This window comes from Rhinopithecus roxellana, chromosome 4, assembly GCF_007565055.1.
Source record: "Rhinopithecus roxellana isolate Shanxi Qingling chromosome 4, ASM756505v1, whole genome shotgun sequence".
In the NCBI taxonomy this organism is placed as follows: Eukaryota; Metazoa; Chordata; class Mammalia; order Primates; family Cercopithecidae; genus Rhinopithecus; species Rhinopithecus roxellana.
The window spans coordinates 20,842,784-20,858,383 of NC_044552.1; the positions used below are offsets into that span (position 1 = coordinate 20,842,784).

A 15,600-nucleotide genomic window follows, 5' to 3' on the forward strand; every position below is an offset into this window, starting at 1 on the left:
CTCCAAGAGTTTGGTAATATCTTTTTCCGGGTCGTCCAACCTAGTCTTCATCTTTCGCTCTTTTTCTTCACCTCTTCCTCCGTCTTTCCCTTCTTCTCCACACCGATCTCTACTCCTCTACCGCCTTATTTTTCAGACCTCCCATTTGCAGATTCACTCATTTCTCCGCCCGTGCTTCCGTTCTTTCAAAGTGGACAACTAGGTTTCAGAAAGGACCAGGCAGTTAAAACAGAGCTTACACCCTCAGTCACAGTAGGTCTTCAATCACTCATGACAGGTGTTAAAGCACCTCTGACGAGTGCCAGATCCAACGTTTTGGAGGGAAAAAACAAGAAGTTAGCAGAGGATGGTTTCGATCCATCGACCTCTGGGTTATGGGCCCAGCACGCTTCCGCTGCGCCACTCTGCTGTCCCGGGGGGACTGTTGTTACTTATACATCTCCTAACACCGCTGTCCAGTTGTGTCAATGTATTTTTTTTCTTCCTTATCTATTTATTTTCTCTAGTCTGCCTTTCATCCTCGAGTTGTCTCACGTTTCCCTCTCAACATAGTCACCTACGACTTGTTGTTTGCTCCTTTGCAACTTAAGAAACCCTATTGAAATCCGTTCTCAGGAACTTGATATTCAACCTGTTAGGCTCTCATACACTGACTTCTAGGGTTGAAATTAGAACTCATGGTTTGTTTGTTTGTTTGTTTGTTTGTTTTCCGCGCCTTCTATAGCACACACACTGTCTGCATTTGGAACACCTTGGCTCCTCCGTGTCCCTGGTAAGGCAAGGGCACTGTGTGGTCGTGAGGCCCGGTCCTCTGCCAGGTTGGAGAGACTAAGGAGAAACTGAAGATGCAGCGAACGGAAGAGAAGGAAATGCATGTACTTCCGAAAATCTTGTCTCGCGGAATTGAGGGAGACGTGGAGACGACATGCCTACTCAAAGAAGATTCAGTTTTCTGTGTCCCCCACCACAATGAAACTTCTTTCACAGAGATCGTAATGGGTATTCCTAACTACAAGAAGAGCGTGTGTGTGTTGACCACTTGGCCTTTGGACACTGGATGGGAAAACTGAGGCTCAGATCGCGTTCTAGTTGTGTCTGTGGACCCGTTTTTGTCAGTCTTGGTTCTTCCAGCCAAGGAATTGCGCAAAGCTGTTTTAAAGATCCTGAGTATAATTTAAGCTCCCCAGTGGGGTGGGCTTCACGGGCCTGACATCTATGGAGTCGCACAACTTACCACCATCCCCCGAGCACCCCTACACACACTCAGCCCTACTCTTGGGGTTTAACGTTTTGTAATGGCTCTCTTGAAGTTCTCAATAGTTTTATCCTTAAACTTGTGTTTTGTAAGCTATAGCCAACATGACAATGTAGCAAGCTTAGGTATGGGGGTCAGTTGGCTCCCAAGAGTTCTGCCCAAGAGTTGGCTCCCAAGAGCTCTGCCTCCCCTGGATGGGTTTTCAGCAGCGAATTTGCCCTGCTAACTGACATCCTTCCCCACTCTCTTTCCCGACCCCTCTTCCCCACCTACCTCCAGCAGTAAAGCCCCCTAGGGGGTCTACAGAAGAAGAATTAAGTTCCTGCAGCCTAATCCCGGGGTTTCTGGGATGTGGCATAATGGCTGTCATTCCTGACACTGGCTGGCAGCCTGGCAGTGCCCAGGTGAGTTGGGAGGGCGTCGTGGTGGGAGTGAGCCTGTAATTCACACCCATATCAGTATACATTAATAATTATAACAGCATTGTCTCCCTGCTTTTTGAACCAGGGCTCCCTCATTTTAATTTTTCACTGGGCCCTACAAATTATATAGCTGGTCCTGCTTCCCAAATTTCAGTGGTGTTTGGTTCTCTTTGCTGGACTCCCCTCAGGCTTCTTTACTATCTTGTTTTCACACTTGAAAAATCAGACCCTGGTGGCCGGGCACGGTGGCTCACGTCTATAATCCCAGCACTGTGGGAGGTTGAGGCGGATGGATCGCGAGGTCAGGAGTTCGAGACCAGCCTGAGCAATATGGTGAAACCTCGTCTCTACTAAAAACACAAAAAAGTTAGCCAGGCGTGCTGGCGCATGCCTGTATTCTCAGCTACTCGGCAGGCTGAGGCAGGAGAATTGCTTGAAACCGGGAGGCGGAGGTTGCAGTAAGCCAAGTCGTGCCACTGCACTCCAGGATGGGCGACAGAGCAAGACTCCACCTCAAAAAAAAAAAAAAAAAAAAAAAAAAAAAAAAAAAAAAAAAAAAAAAAAAAAAAGAAGAAGAAGAAAAGAAAAGAAAAATCAACCCCTGGATTCTTAAAGGTGGAGCTTGGAGTCCTCAAGGTAAGAATTTGGAGGCTTCATTTTGAAACCCCAATGCTTAACACTGCTGTAAGTTTCTATTTTTACATTATCTAAATTTTATAAAATTCAAGTCAGAAAAGATGCCAAACCGTTTAAATTACTAACACATTTAGATAATATATCAACTAACCTCTAACAATTTAATTACTTATCAGACATTTTTTGAGCAGTGACAAAGATTTCTTCATGACCAAACTCTAGTCAGGTTCCTCTGAAGGCTCTTCTCAACTAAAGCCCCGACTTTTGTACTTACATGTTTGTAGCTCTGCATTGCCCACTTTTAACAATAATCGTGCTAAGTCAGTTTAGCCAGAATCCCTCATCCTCTATTATCTGATCTTCCTTCATATCTGATCAGGATCCTCATTCTCCACCATGCTCCAGTGATGTCATCTCCTTGGCCTGCCTTCAAGAATTCTATCAGGCCAGGTTAACCAGAAACCCCCTTACCTGTGATGTTTCCTTTCAGTTATTTTCCATCCACTGACCTCATCTCCCCACCCTGATCCTTGGCCATAAATTCCCACTTTTCCTTGTTGTATGCAAAGTTGAGCCCAGTCTCTCTCACTTACTGCAAAATCCCCTTGTAATAAAGTTTTCCTTACTGTCTTTAACAATTGCCATAAATAATGTTTTCCTTAACACCAACATGTTGGTGTTAAAAACATGATGTTTTTATATATAAATAACACATAATTTAATAAATTTGAGCTATAAAAGATGCCAATCAAAATATTCATATTTTTATAAGTTTTTGTTGTTGTTGTTTTTGCTTCTGTTTGTCTGTTTTTGAGACGGAGTTTTGCTCTTGTCACCCAGGCTGGAGTACATTGGTGCGATCTCGGCTCACTTCAACCTCCTCCTCCCCGGTTCAAGCGATTCTCCTGCCTCAGCCTCCTGAGTAGCTGGGATTACAGGCGCCTACCACCATGCCCAGCTAATTTTTGTATTTTTAATAGAGATGGGGTTTCACCATATTGGCCAGACTGGTCTCGAACTCCTGACCTCAGGTGATCTGCCCACCTCGGCTTCCCAAAATGCTGGGATTACAGGCGTGAGCCACAGTGCCAGGGCGAGATTTAAAACACTATCTTCACTGTACATTTTGGTATTCCTTTTTTAAATATATTTTTATTTTTATTTTGAGACAGAGTCTGGCTCTGTCAGCCAGGCTGGAGTGCAATGGCGCAATCTCGGCTCACTGCAACCTCTGCCTCCCGGGTTCATGCGATTCTCCTGCCTCAGCTTCCTGAGTAGCTGGGATCACAGGCACCCACCACCACGCCCGGCTAATTTTTAAAATATTTTTGGTGGAGATGGAGTTTCACCATGTTGGCCAGGCTGGTCTCAAACTTCTGACCTCAGGTGACCTGCCCGTCTCTGTCTCCCAAAGTGCTGGGATTACAGGAGTGAGCCACCGCACCTGTCCCATTTTGGCATTCTTGATGTTAGGGAAGAAACACAGTTACTTTAATCGTTGTTTGAGGGTAGTGTTAAATATGACTTATACTATATGATAAGGGGTTTTCTTTACACTATCAAAATTGGCTTTGATTGTTTATATATAATGAAAAACTTTGTATGTAAGCAAGCAACAATTAGAGTTGTGTTCACTTTGGCAGCACATATACAAAAATTGGAACCATACAGAGAAGATTAGCATGGCCCCTGTGCAGGATGACATGCAAATTTGTGAAGCATTCCACATTTTTTAAAAAAATAGAGTAACCAATGATACGGAAATGGCCTAGAACAGTGGTTCTCAAACTTTGCACATTAGAATCACACTTCAGGATCTTTAAAAATAGAGTCGTACCTTGGTATCTGTGGGAGATTGATTTAGGATCTCCCACGGATACCAGAATCCATGCACGCTCAAGTTCCTTATGTAAAATGGGGTAGTATTTGCATATGACCTATGCACATCCTCCTGTATACATTAAATTATCTCTAGATTACTTATAATACCTAAAATACAAGGTACATGCTATGTAAATAATTGTTAAACTGTGTTGATTAAGGAAAATGACAAGAATATAAGAATCTGTAATGTTCAATATAGATGCAACCATCCTTTTTTTAAAAAATATATTTTTTTGATCCACAATTGGTTTAATCAACAGATGTAAAACCCACAGACATGGAGGGCTAACTGTACTAATTTTTGTAGGCTTCTACCCCCACTAGACAAACTGATTTCATAGGATTTGGGTGCCAGTGGGCATCAGATATTTTATTCCATTGACCCCTAGCTTACAAGACAATTATGTGACTTTTGTGCAGACAGGTGTCATCACAAACTACCATTTTTATGGTATAAAGGGTCTCTTCAGGAGCTCTTAAAATGACTTCTTTCAAGTGCATTGATAGAGTTTGTAGAAAATATATTGTTACTGCTCTCTATCCTAAAAGACATCTTTACAAGTGAAAGCTTCAAAATTTTCCCCGAAGAGATTAATATGGAGTTAGTTACTCGAATCAAATTCTGGGGTCTTTAATAACCTTGAGAATATCTCTGGTCTGCTAGATTTTGACCATCTCAACTGACTGGCACATTGTATTGAGCCTAAGAAATACCTTATTCGGGGCCGGGTGCAGAGACAGGCAGATCACGAGGTCGGGAGATCGAGACCATCCTGGCTAACACGGTGAAACCGTCTCTACTAAAAATACAAAAACAAACAAACAAACAAACAAACAAAAAAACCCAGGTGTGGTGGCGGACGCCTGTAGTCCCAGCTACTCGGGAGGCTGAGGCAGGAGAATGGCGTGGAACCCGGGAGGTGGAGCTTGCCATGAGCGGAGATGGCACCACTGCACTCCAGCCCGGGCGACAGAGCGAGACTCCGTCTCAAAAAACAAAACAAAACAAAGAAAAGAAATCCTTTATTCGGACTTTGCTGATTTTGGAGTCCTTTCACACCACATAATACATCTGATATTTTAAATAAAAATAATCAAGTTGGGAGATATAGAAGAAAGATTCAGAACAAAAGTAAAATAATACATTCATTTTTATTCATGTTGGAAATATAAAGAGTCCATTAGAAAGAATGTAAACCAAGGAAAGCATAAAAGATTTTTAAATGTTCCACTTGACCACAACATTAAAATTAAATAGATACACACCCAGTTGTATAAATGGACAAACTGAAGACCGAGGTCAGAACTAAATAACCTCAAAACAAACAAACAAAAAAACAACAAGACTCCATCTCCTTTAACACTCTCCCACTTTTACTTCGAAGCAACTTTTATAAGGTGTCATGTGTCAGAAAGAATTATCCGACTTAAAAATCGACAACAGAAATTACTGGGTCCTTCCTTTCAGTGATGCGCTTGGCGTTGTCTGGCACACCCTCTAGCAAGTAATCTGATTTTTTTAGAGCTATGCACCTTTGACTTTCTATTCACTAGGCTAAGCTCTGTGATGGTGAAGTTAAGTTATAGAAAAGTGATAATAATTCAAGTGATTCATGTCTACATTAACCCTAAGATTTTACTCAGTTGAGATACAATTTTCAGCCTTTCTATTGTGTGTTATTTGTTCTTCAAATTCATCTTTCAAGGGATTTTCCCAATTTACTTAGTAATTAGCGAGATATATGAAATCTTAAACACTACATTCATGTTATATTTGTATGAAAGTCAGGTTTTCGGTTTTTCTTGTGGCTGATAATACCAGAACATTTTGGGGGTTCAAAAGAGGAAGAAAGAAGTCCTGACGGGGATGTCAAGTGCTGGATGACGAGCACATGGTGGGGTGTGAGGTATAAGTTTGAAATATTTTAATTGTCAGAGAAAAAGGGACTCCGAGCACATTTTCTAAAGTGTTTGGAAGGTAGGACACCTTGGTCCAGAAATGGCGATACAGCAGAGAATTTGAGTTGTTGCAAAACGGTAAAAATGCCAAAGGCAGCAAATAGAAATACGAAGCTGAATGCTCTCTTGAGCAACTGCTCAAGAGACACGGTTTGCTAGGGAAAGTATTTACGTAAATTATTTTTAATCCCCACAGGATTTTTTTTTTTTTTTTTTTTTTTAACGGAGTCTCGCTCTGTCGCCCAGGCTGGAGTGCAGTGGTGCGATCTCGGCTTACTGCAAACTCCGCCTCCGGGGTTCACGCCTTTCTCCTGCCTCAGCCTTCCGAGTAGCTGGGACTACAGGCGCCCGCCACCACGCCTCGCTAATTTTTTTTTTTTTTTTTTTTTTTTTTAGTAGAGACGGGGTTTCACCGTGGTCTCGATCTCCTTACCTCGTGATCCGCCCGCCTCGGCCCCCCAAAGTGCTGGGATTACAGGCGTGAGCCACCGCGCCCAGTCCCCAAAGGATTTAAAAAAAAAAAATTTTTTTTTTTTGAGACGTAGTCTTGCCCTGTAGCCCAGGCTGGAGTGCAACGGCGCGGTCTCGGCTCACTGTTGCCTCTGCCTCCCGGATTCCTGTGATTCTCCTGCCTCAGCCTCCCAAGTAGACTAGCTGAGATTACAGGCGCACGCCACCATGCCTGGCTAATTTTTGTAATTTTATGGAGACAAGGTTTCACCATGTTGACTAAGCTGGTCTCGAACTCCTGACCTCAGTTAATTCTCCCGCCTCGGCCTCCCAAAGCGCTGGAATTACAGGCGTAAGCCACTGCGCCCCTACAATACCCAAATAATTTTGAAGAATTTTCCCTACATTTGCAGATGAAGAAAAGTTTCACAAATGATCTAAATAAGATAAAACACCATACATTTTACTTTCGGAAGTGATGGAGTTTGAATTTAAACACATATATCTGATTCAAGAGGCTTATGTTTGCTACTATTGCACTTTGCCTTTAAAACAATGCTGGGTTTGGCCCGGCGCGGCGGCTCACGCCTGTAATACAGCACTTTGGAGCCCGAGGCGAGCGGATCACTCGAGACCAGGCTGCTCAACATGATGAAACTCCGTCGGGTTTTAGCTGGGCGTGATTGTGGCAGCCTGTAATCTCAGCTACTCGAGAGGCTGAGGCAAGAGAATCACTTGAACCTTCGAGGCAGAGGTTGCAGTGAGCCGAGATCGCACCACTGCCCTACAGCCTGAACGACAGAGCGACACTCTCTCTCAAAATAATAACAATAAACAACAGTTATATATGAACAGGGAGGTGGGCTCCAGGTTGGCCTCCATATCTGGCACACCCAGGAAGGGGGCCATGACAGTTGGGACACATCATCCTCATCTGAGACTACAAGAGTCCTTGGACCCTTCTTGCAGTTGAACTTATCTGGCTCAAGCAGGAACTAACTAATAACCCCACAAGGGACTTTCCATGCCATGGAGGCAAGCGGAGTACGGTTTGCTCCAGTTTTGCTTGCTCCAAATGTAACCTTTTGCTCATTATAATAGTAAAAAACACACCCCTGGATGGAGATTTAACATGTTAATGAGACATGCAATGTATATACTAGCATGTATAGCCACAGCGCATGTGCACCCAGAGGATCACCCAAAACATGCTTACTAGTAACACCTCCTCCTGCCTGCCACTTTTTGAAGAAACATGTAAGACTCCCGGCCAGGCGCTGTGGCTCACTCCTGTAATCCCAGCACTTTGGGAGGCCGAGGCGGGCGGATCACGAGGCCAGGAGTTGGAGACTAGTCGGGCCAACATGGTGAAACCCCATCTGTATTAAAAATACAAAAATTAGCCGAGTGTGGTGGCGCTTGCCAGTAGTCTCAGCTACTCGGGAGGCTGCGGCAGGAGAATTGCATGAGCCTGGCAGGCGGAGGTTACAGTGAGCCGAGATCGCGCCACTGCACTCCAGAGCCGGACTCTGTCTCAAAATAAATAAATAAATAAATAAATAAATAAATAAATAAATAAATAGGTAAATAATTTAAATAAAAGTAAAATTAAAAAAGAATCCCAAAAAGGGGGTATCCCCAGTGCCAGTTGGCGCTGTCTCATCTTCAAGTAGACTGCTCTGACTCAGCTTTCAGTGTATTTTCGTTTTTGCAATAAACTGCCTTAAGGTGGTATCTTCGTTATTGCTTGTCTCTTGTTTAATTTCTTTTAACCAAAAAACAAGAACGGAGGACTTCGCACTTTTCAGTAACATTTGAAGTTCTCCACTTGAAGACCAACAACAACAACAACAACAAACAATTCACCCCTGATCGTTGGGTACATAAAATAGGATCTTGTAATAGCTGCTTGCCAGTACATTCGAGTATGTTAGGATTGTCTTCTGCGTGTATGCTCGTTGTTTCATTTCTGTAGAAAATGAAGTTTCTGGCCGGGCGCGGTGGCTCAAGCCTGTAATCCCAGCACTTTGGGAGGCCGAGACGGGCGGATCACGAGGTCAGGAGATCGAGACCATCCTGGCTAACACGGTGAAACCCCGTCTCTACTAAAAAATACAAAAAACTAGCCGGGCGAGGTGGTGGGCGCCTGTAGTCCCAGCTACTCGGGAGGCTGAGACAGGAGAATGGCGTGAACCTGGGAGGCGGAGCTTGCAGTGAGCTGAGATCCGGCCACTGCACTCCAGCCCGGGCGACAGAGCGAGACTCCGTCTCAAAAAAAAAAAAAAAAAAAAAAAAAAGAAAATGAAGTTTCTGAAAGCTGCTAATTTGGGGCAGTAATTGAAAGCATTACTACGGAACAGAATGGAAACTAAATATTGGATGTATGTCTCTTAATCTTAACCTTAATAAAGCAAGAGAGATTTGTATGCGTGTGTGTATATATATATTTATACACACACACATACACATATATATTTATTTATTTTTTTACTCGGTAGAGTTTTAAATCAAGACGAAGATCTCTCTGTTCGTCCATCAAGGTCTTATATTTCTCTTACGTGCGTCCCATAATAACCTACATCCTGTCTCTTCACTTCACATCCCTTCTCCCATCACCCACAGAAAGAATCAAAGAGGATCTAGATCAGCGAGGGAGAGGAAGAACGGGGAAACATGGAAAGAAGAAAGGCGGAAGGGGGTGGGGGGAAGAGGTGGCGGTGGTTTGACCTTGAGGAAGGAAACGAGATGATTGTACAATAATACTCCAGCCTGTTCCTTGCAGAAACCATTAAGATGCTGAAAATAATTGTACAGGGAATATGTAAGTGCCACTCACGGGCTTAAGTTAAAATGTGGGCGGAAGCATTGGGGAAAGCTCCTGAAAGGTGGTAGTTGCAAAATGGTTTTGGTAAAATCTATATCTCAAGCCCTTGTCTCCTGTTTTTGTTTGTTTTAGACGTGAACTCGCTCTGTCGCCCTGGCTGGAGTGCAGCGGCGCAATCATACAACTCACTGCAGTTTCGCTCTCCTGGGCTCTCAAGTGATCAAGCCTTTCTCCTACCCAGGTAGCTGGGACTACAGGCGCGCGCCACCACGCACCGCTCATTTTTTGTATAGACGGGGTGGAACTCCTGGGCTCAAACAATCCTCCCCGCTCAGCCCCCCAAATCCTAGTGGTTTTTTGCTTTTTTTTTTTTTTTTTTTTTTTTTTCTTGTGGCTTTTTTGAGAGGGAGTTTTGCTTGGTCGCCAAGGCTAGAGTGCAATGGCACGATCTTGGCTCACTGCAACCTCCACCTCCCGGGTTTAAGCGATTCTCCTGCCTCCGCCTCTCAAGTAATTGGGATTACGGGCGCCCACCACTGCTCCCGGCTAATTCTTGTATTTTTAATAGAGACGGGGTTTTGCCATGTTGGCCAAGCTGGTCTCGAACTCCTGACCTCAGGTGATCCGCCCGTCTCGGCCTCCCAAAGTGCTGAGATTACAGGAGTAAATCACCGCGCCTGGTCCCCCAATTTTAGGATTAAAGGGGCAAAAAGAGCTGTGTCAGAAGTGGGATTCGAACCCACGCCTCCATGCGGAGACCAGAAGCCCCAAACCTGGGAAGCAGCAACTTGAGTCTGGCGCCTTAGACCACTCGGCCATCCTGACACGTGCTGCCAGGTCTTAAGTTTCATTATGTAACCCGTAGTCAGCAGACTCGGGCTCTGTACAAAGCAGGAAAAGACCTCGGATGGGTGGCGTATGCTCCCAGTTTTCAGAACGGTATTTATTATTTTGCCCGGTGCTATTCTAAATGATACTAAAAATAGTGTCATCAAAATACCTTATGTTGCTATCTTTCAGGTTAAGTCAAAAATGAAATAATAGGGAAAGTGGCAAATACTCAGAACAGTGCTTCCTAAGTTTCTATCTAGCTCCGTAACAGTTTCCTGGCTAGAGGGACCCTCAAAGCTCAGTATTCAGCGTCCTAAGCAGGCGCTTTGTAGAGAGAAACAAAAGTCATACAAGATTTTTATTTCTACTTTTCCGGTTTCCCCACCTAGCCCAAAATACACTGTGAATACTTTGAAGCAGAAATAAAATCAGTAACAGAAAAATGAACTGTCTCAATTCAAAAGAATGATTGAAAAAGATGAAGGTGGAGAATGGAGAAAAATAATTAATAATTTTATCATTTTAAGAGGTTTCTAGAGCGAGAAAGAGGAGTAGGTGCTTGTGAATGTGCAGAGGTGAGAAGAAGAGTGAAAAGGTGGAATTAATCATGGAGGCGGGGAAGAGAGGAAGAAGAAGAGACTTCAGGTTTGGAGAGGTAAATTAATCAAACTGTCCATGGCTCATTTTTGTTATTGGTCAACGAAATCTTTCTCTTTCTCTTTCTCTGTTTCCCTTACTGTTTTGTTGTTTTTCTTTGTCATGCCCTTTCCTCTCTCCCAACATACAGGCAACCTCTCTAAAATATTTAAAATTATTATTATTATTATTATTATTATTATTATTATTATTATTTTGAGACGGAGTCTCGCTCTGTCGCCCAGGCTGGAGTGCAGTGGCCTGATCTCAGCTCACTGCAAGCTCCGCCGCCCGGGTTTACGCCATTCTCCTTCCTTAGCCTCCCCAGTAGCTGGGACTACAGGCGTCCGCCACCTCACCCGGCTAGTTTTTTTTTTTTTTCTTTTTTTTTTTTGTATTTTTTAGTAGAGAAGGGGTTTCACCGGGTTAGCCAGGATGGTCTCGATCTCCTGACCTCGTGATCCGCCCGTCTCAGCCTCCCAAAGTGCTAGGATTACAGGCTTGAGCCACCGCACCCAGCCCTAAAATTATTATTATTATTTTTTGAGACAGAGTCTCACTCTGTCACCCAGGCTGGAGTGCAGTGGCGCAATCTTGGCTCATTGCAGCCTCTGCCTCCTGGGTTCAAGCGATTCTCATGCCTCAGCCTCCCGAGTAGCTGGGATTACAGGCGCGCACCATCATGCCTGGCTGATTTTTTTTTGTATTTCTAGAAGAGACAGGGGTTTCACCATGTTGGCCAGGCTGATCTCGAACTCGTGACCTCAGGTGATCCGCCCGTCTCGGCCTCCCAAAGTGCTGAGATTACAAGCGTAAACCACCGCGCCCGGTCCCCCAATCCTAGGATTAAAGGGGCAAAAAACATATGTCAGAAGGGGGATTTGAACCCACGCCCCCATGCGGGGACCAGAAGCCCCAAACCTGGGAAGCAGCAACTTGAGTCTGGCGCCTTAGACCAGTCGGCCATCCTGACACGTCCTGCTAGTTTTTAAGTTTCATTATGTAACTCGTAGTCGGCAGACTCGGGCTCCGACAAAGCAGGAAAAGACCTCGGATGGGTGGCGTATGCCAGGTTCGTCTAGGCCTCCCAAAGTGGTGGGACTACATTATTATTATTATTGTTTGAGATGGAGTTTTACTCTGTCTCCCAGGCTGGAGTGCAGTGGCACCATCTTGGCTCACTGCAACCTCTGCCTCTCAGTTTCAAGCGATTCTCCTGCCTCAGCCTCCTGAGTAGCTGGGATTACAGGCGCGCACCACCACGCCCAGCTAATTTTTGTATTTTTGGTAGAGATGGGGTTTCGCTATTTTGGTCAGGCCGGTCTCGAAATCCGGACCTCAAGTGATTCGCCCACCTGGGCCTCCCAAAGTGCTGGGATTACAGGCGTGAGCCACTGCGCCCGGCTGAAATTATAATAAACTATCCTTGAAAAATATGTTGTTGAGTTGCGTAATTTAAATCCTAACTTCTGACTGGGCGTGGTGGCTCACGCCTGTGATCCCAGCACTTTGGGAGGCCGAGGCAGGCGGATCACGAGGTCAGGAGATAAGAGACCATCCTGGCTAACACGGTGAAACCCCATCTCTACCAAAAATACAAAAAATTAGCTGGGCGTGATGGCGAGCGCCTGTAGTCCCAGCTACTCCGGAGGCTGAGGCAGGAGAATGGCGTGAACCCGGGAGGTGGAGCTTGCAGTGAGCCGAGATTGCATTACTGCACTGCAGCCTGGGCAATGCAGCCAGACTCTGTCTCAAAAAATAAAAATAAATCCTAACTTTTTTCTTTTACTCAACACGGTTTGAAAAATCTACTCATCCTGCTACATGTACATCTGCTTGGTCACTAGAGGCTGCTGCATAGTATGAAAACCATAGGCAGTATACCTGATGGACATCCAGGTTGCCTCTAACAATCTGCTACCTCAAAATGCTAGAAGCACTGTACCTAGAAGTGGACTTTACTGGGTAATAATTTAAAAGTTATACAGGAGGAAAACCCAGGTAATGTTAATATTGCAAAAAAAACCTAGGACCCTAATTTTATGACCAAGATTTCAATCTACGTAGTACTTCATATAATGCAATTTTTATCTTCAAAAACAAGAGACAGAAAGGATATCCAAATCAGGTAACTCTGAGACGCAATCTCAGAAGGAACTTTAAACTTAGTTTCTTTTTTTTTTTTTTTTGAGACGGAGTCTCTCTCTGTGGCCCAGGCTGGAGTGCAGTGTCCGGATCTCAGCTCACTGCAAGCTCCGCCTCCAGGGTTTACGCCATTCTCCTGACTCAGCCTCCCGAGTAGCTGGGACTACAGGCGCCCGCCACCTCGCCCAGCTAGTTTTTTGTATTTTTTAGTAGAGACGGGGTTTCACCGTGTTAGCCAGGATCTCCTGACCTCGTGATCCGCCCGTCTTGGCCTCCCAAAGTGCTGGGATTACAGGCTTGAGCCACCGCGCCCGGCCACTTAGTTTCTTTTCAACAGGATGAGTATTTCTTTGTTATCGATGACCCAAACGTGTTTTCAGCAGTGTTATAATCTTAGGGTTTCCTTCCTCTTAGGTTTTAGAGGGAACCTAGGAAATCTTCTGGTAGAGGTTTGTAACAGATTATTTTACCTGTGCAGAAAAGTAGTGAAGATTTTAGTAATTTCCCTCACGTGACTGATCAGTTGAACGACTAAGGAAAAGAACAGGGTGTTACCATCGTTGCTACAGCGGTGTGTGTTTACGACGGTTGCTGGTCAGATCAATGTCTGATTCCCCTTTCAGAGAGACAGACGATATACAGGAATCAGGAAAGTTCCTACAGGGCTGTCTGAGAATGGGGACTTTTTTCTCGTGCCTTTCTTTTTTCTTTCCTTTTTTCGTTTGTTTAATTTTTGTCAGCTGATTCACAGACCAATAGATGGAAATTCACTGCTTACTTTCTTGCAGGAGAAAGGGATCTCCAACAGTGCTGCGGGACTGCGTCCAAATGGTACTGAAAATATCCCAGGATTCTGTAAGTCAGGGGTTTTCGTTTGTCGATTGGTTTGATGTAAGAGAGATGCCTCTCTCTTTACGAGACCCTGTTTGGCGAATATCTGTTGGGGCGGGAAATCTTGGAGATAGAAACGGCTGAACTATTGTGGCATTCCTTGGCGAAACTTGGTACAAATCTGGTAGGGAAAAACAAAATGTCAAACTGTGTCAAAAGTGGGATTCGAACCCACGTCTCCATACAGAGACCAGAAGACCCGAACACAAGAAGCAGCAAGCTTGAGTCTGACGCCTTAGACCACTCGGCCATCCTGACACTGTAACACAGCCTCTGAAAGTACACGTGATGAGTAAAGATGACTTACGGCTCGCCTCCTGGCTGAATCCCAGCGGCAAAAGTTATCTCTGGAATTTGCCCGACTAAACAGGAGTTCCGAATTCACTGATTACGGAATGGAAGGGTAGAAGAGTACAACTGTTAGTGAGGAACTGAATAATTTTTACAGTACTGGAGACCAAAATGGGAGTGGGGGAACAAGATGTGGAGGAGACGTTTCCAGGTCGCCTCTCCCCTTCCTCCAGTAACTCCCTGCGCTGGGCCCTGTCCTCTCCCTCTGACCCAGCCCTCCTGCCCCGCATAGACCTCTGCTTACGACCCTGACCCTGTGGGGTCACTTTGCTCTTTGTTGCTTAAGTCCTGATGCAGCAGCTCCAACATGATGCTGCCCCAGGGCCCGTGGAAACTTTTCTGGACAAGAGGCGGTCATAGCCAGAGAGTGGGGCTGTTCTGTACATGGATTTCTAGGCATTCCCCCTTCTCCTCAACCTATCCGAACTGTGATTTCACCAGTGGAAGTCATCCTTACATCTTTCATTTCATTACACAGTTGAGTAAACATCACCATCTTCTGCCCTGTAGGGTCACATGTGCTCTATAGTGATAAAGTGATAATCCTGTCTCTCCTCTCTCTAGAGCTCTCAGATGCTTTTCTGCAAATGTTACCCACTGTGGGAGGCAACAGCTATTTCTTTTTCTTTTTTTCTTTTTTTTCAGACGAAGTCTTTCTCTTGTCCCCCAGTCTGGAGTGCAATGGCGCGATCTCGGCTCACTGCAACCTCTGCCTCCTGGGTTCAAGCGATTCTCCTGACTCAGCCTCCTGAGTAGCTGGGATTGCAGGTGCCCGCCACAACGCCTGGCTAATTTTTTTTTATTTTTACTAGAGACGGGGTTTCACTGTGTTGGCCAGGCTGATCTTGAACTCCTGGTCTCAAGTGATCCTCCAGCCTGGACCTCCCAAAGTGCTGCGATTACAGGTGTGAGCCACCACACCTCACCTAGTTTCAGTTATTTGTGCCTGGCTAGAAATGTATCTATGTCTCCTCAGCTCCTGTTGCCCCCTTTTCATCCTACAAAGAAGGAGGCAAAAGTACTTGTTCCACAAAGTTTTATTATTAGGTATTTCAAAGGTCAACACAGTTAGTATTACAATAGCCTTATCATCAAGCACTAGCTGTCAGGAGAAGTGCTATGAATTTTAGTTGAGCCTTGTTTATCAGGCAGTGGCCACCAAAAGATTACAAAATCAGAATCTTCTTTTTGCTTTGTATATAAACTATTAGTCCTACAGAACCAGTTAGCTATCTACTGATCCAAGATTGTACTAATGTATGTAGATATTGTCAGTGGATACGTTCTGTTTTGGGGTAAATAACTATGAGGCATAA

General features: G+C 44.7%; 4 non-coding genes and 1 pseudogene across 4 annotated transcripts; 1 reads left to right on the forward strand and 4 right to left on the reverse strand.

The window, feature by feature from the left end:
* The window catches only part of LOC104671223, an 83,646-nt pseudogene that overhangs the window by 47,541 nt on the left and 20,505 nt on the right, over window positions 1-15,600 (reverse strand).
* On the reverse strand, window positions 338-409 carry TRNAM-CAU. The gene has a single exon. It is a non-coding gene; the product is annotated as a tRNA-Met (tRNA).
* LOC115897078 lies at window positions 3,941-4,046 on the forward strand. The gene has a single exon (XR_004057025.1). It is a non-coding gene; the product is annotated as a U6 spliceosomal RNA (small nuclear RNA).
* On the reverse strand, window positions 10,149-10,255 carry TRNAL-CAA. Its single transcript has 2 exons — window positions 10,218-10,255; window positions 10,149-10,194 (listed from the first exon to the last, which is right to left on the reverse strand). It is a non-coding gene; the product is annotated as a tRNA-Leu (tRNA).
* Window positions 14,084-14,191, reverse strand: TRNAL-CAA. Its single transcript has 2 exons — window positions 14,154-14,191; window positions 14,084-14,129 (listed from the first exon to the last, which is right to left on the reverse strand). It is a non-coding gene; the product is annotated as a tRNA-Leu (tRNA).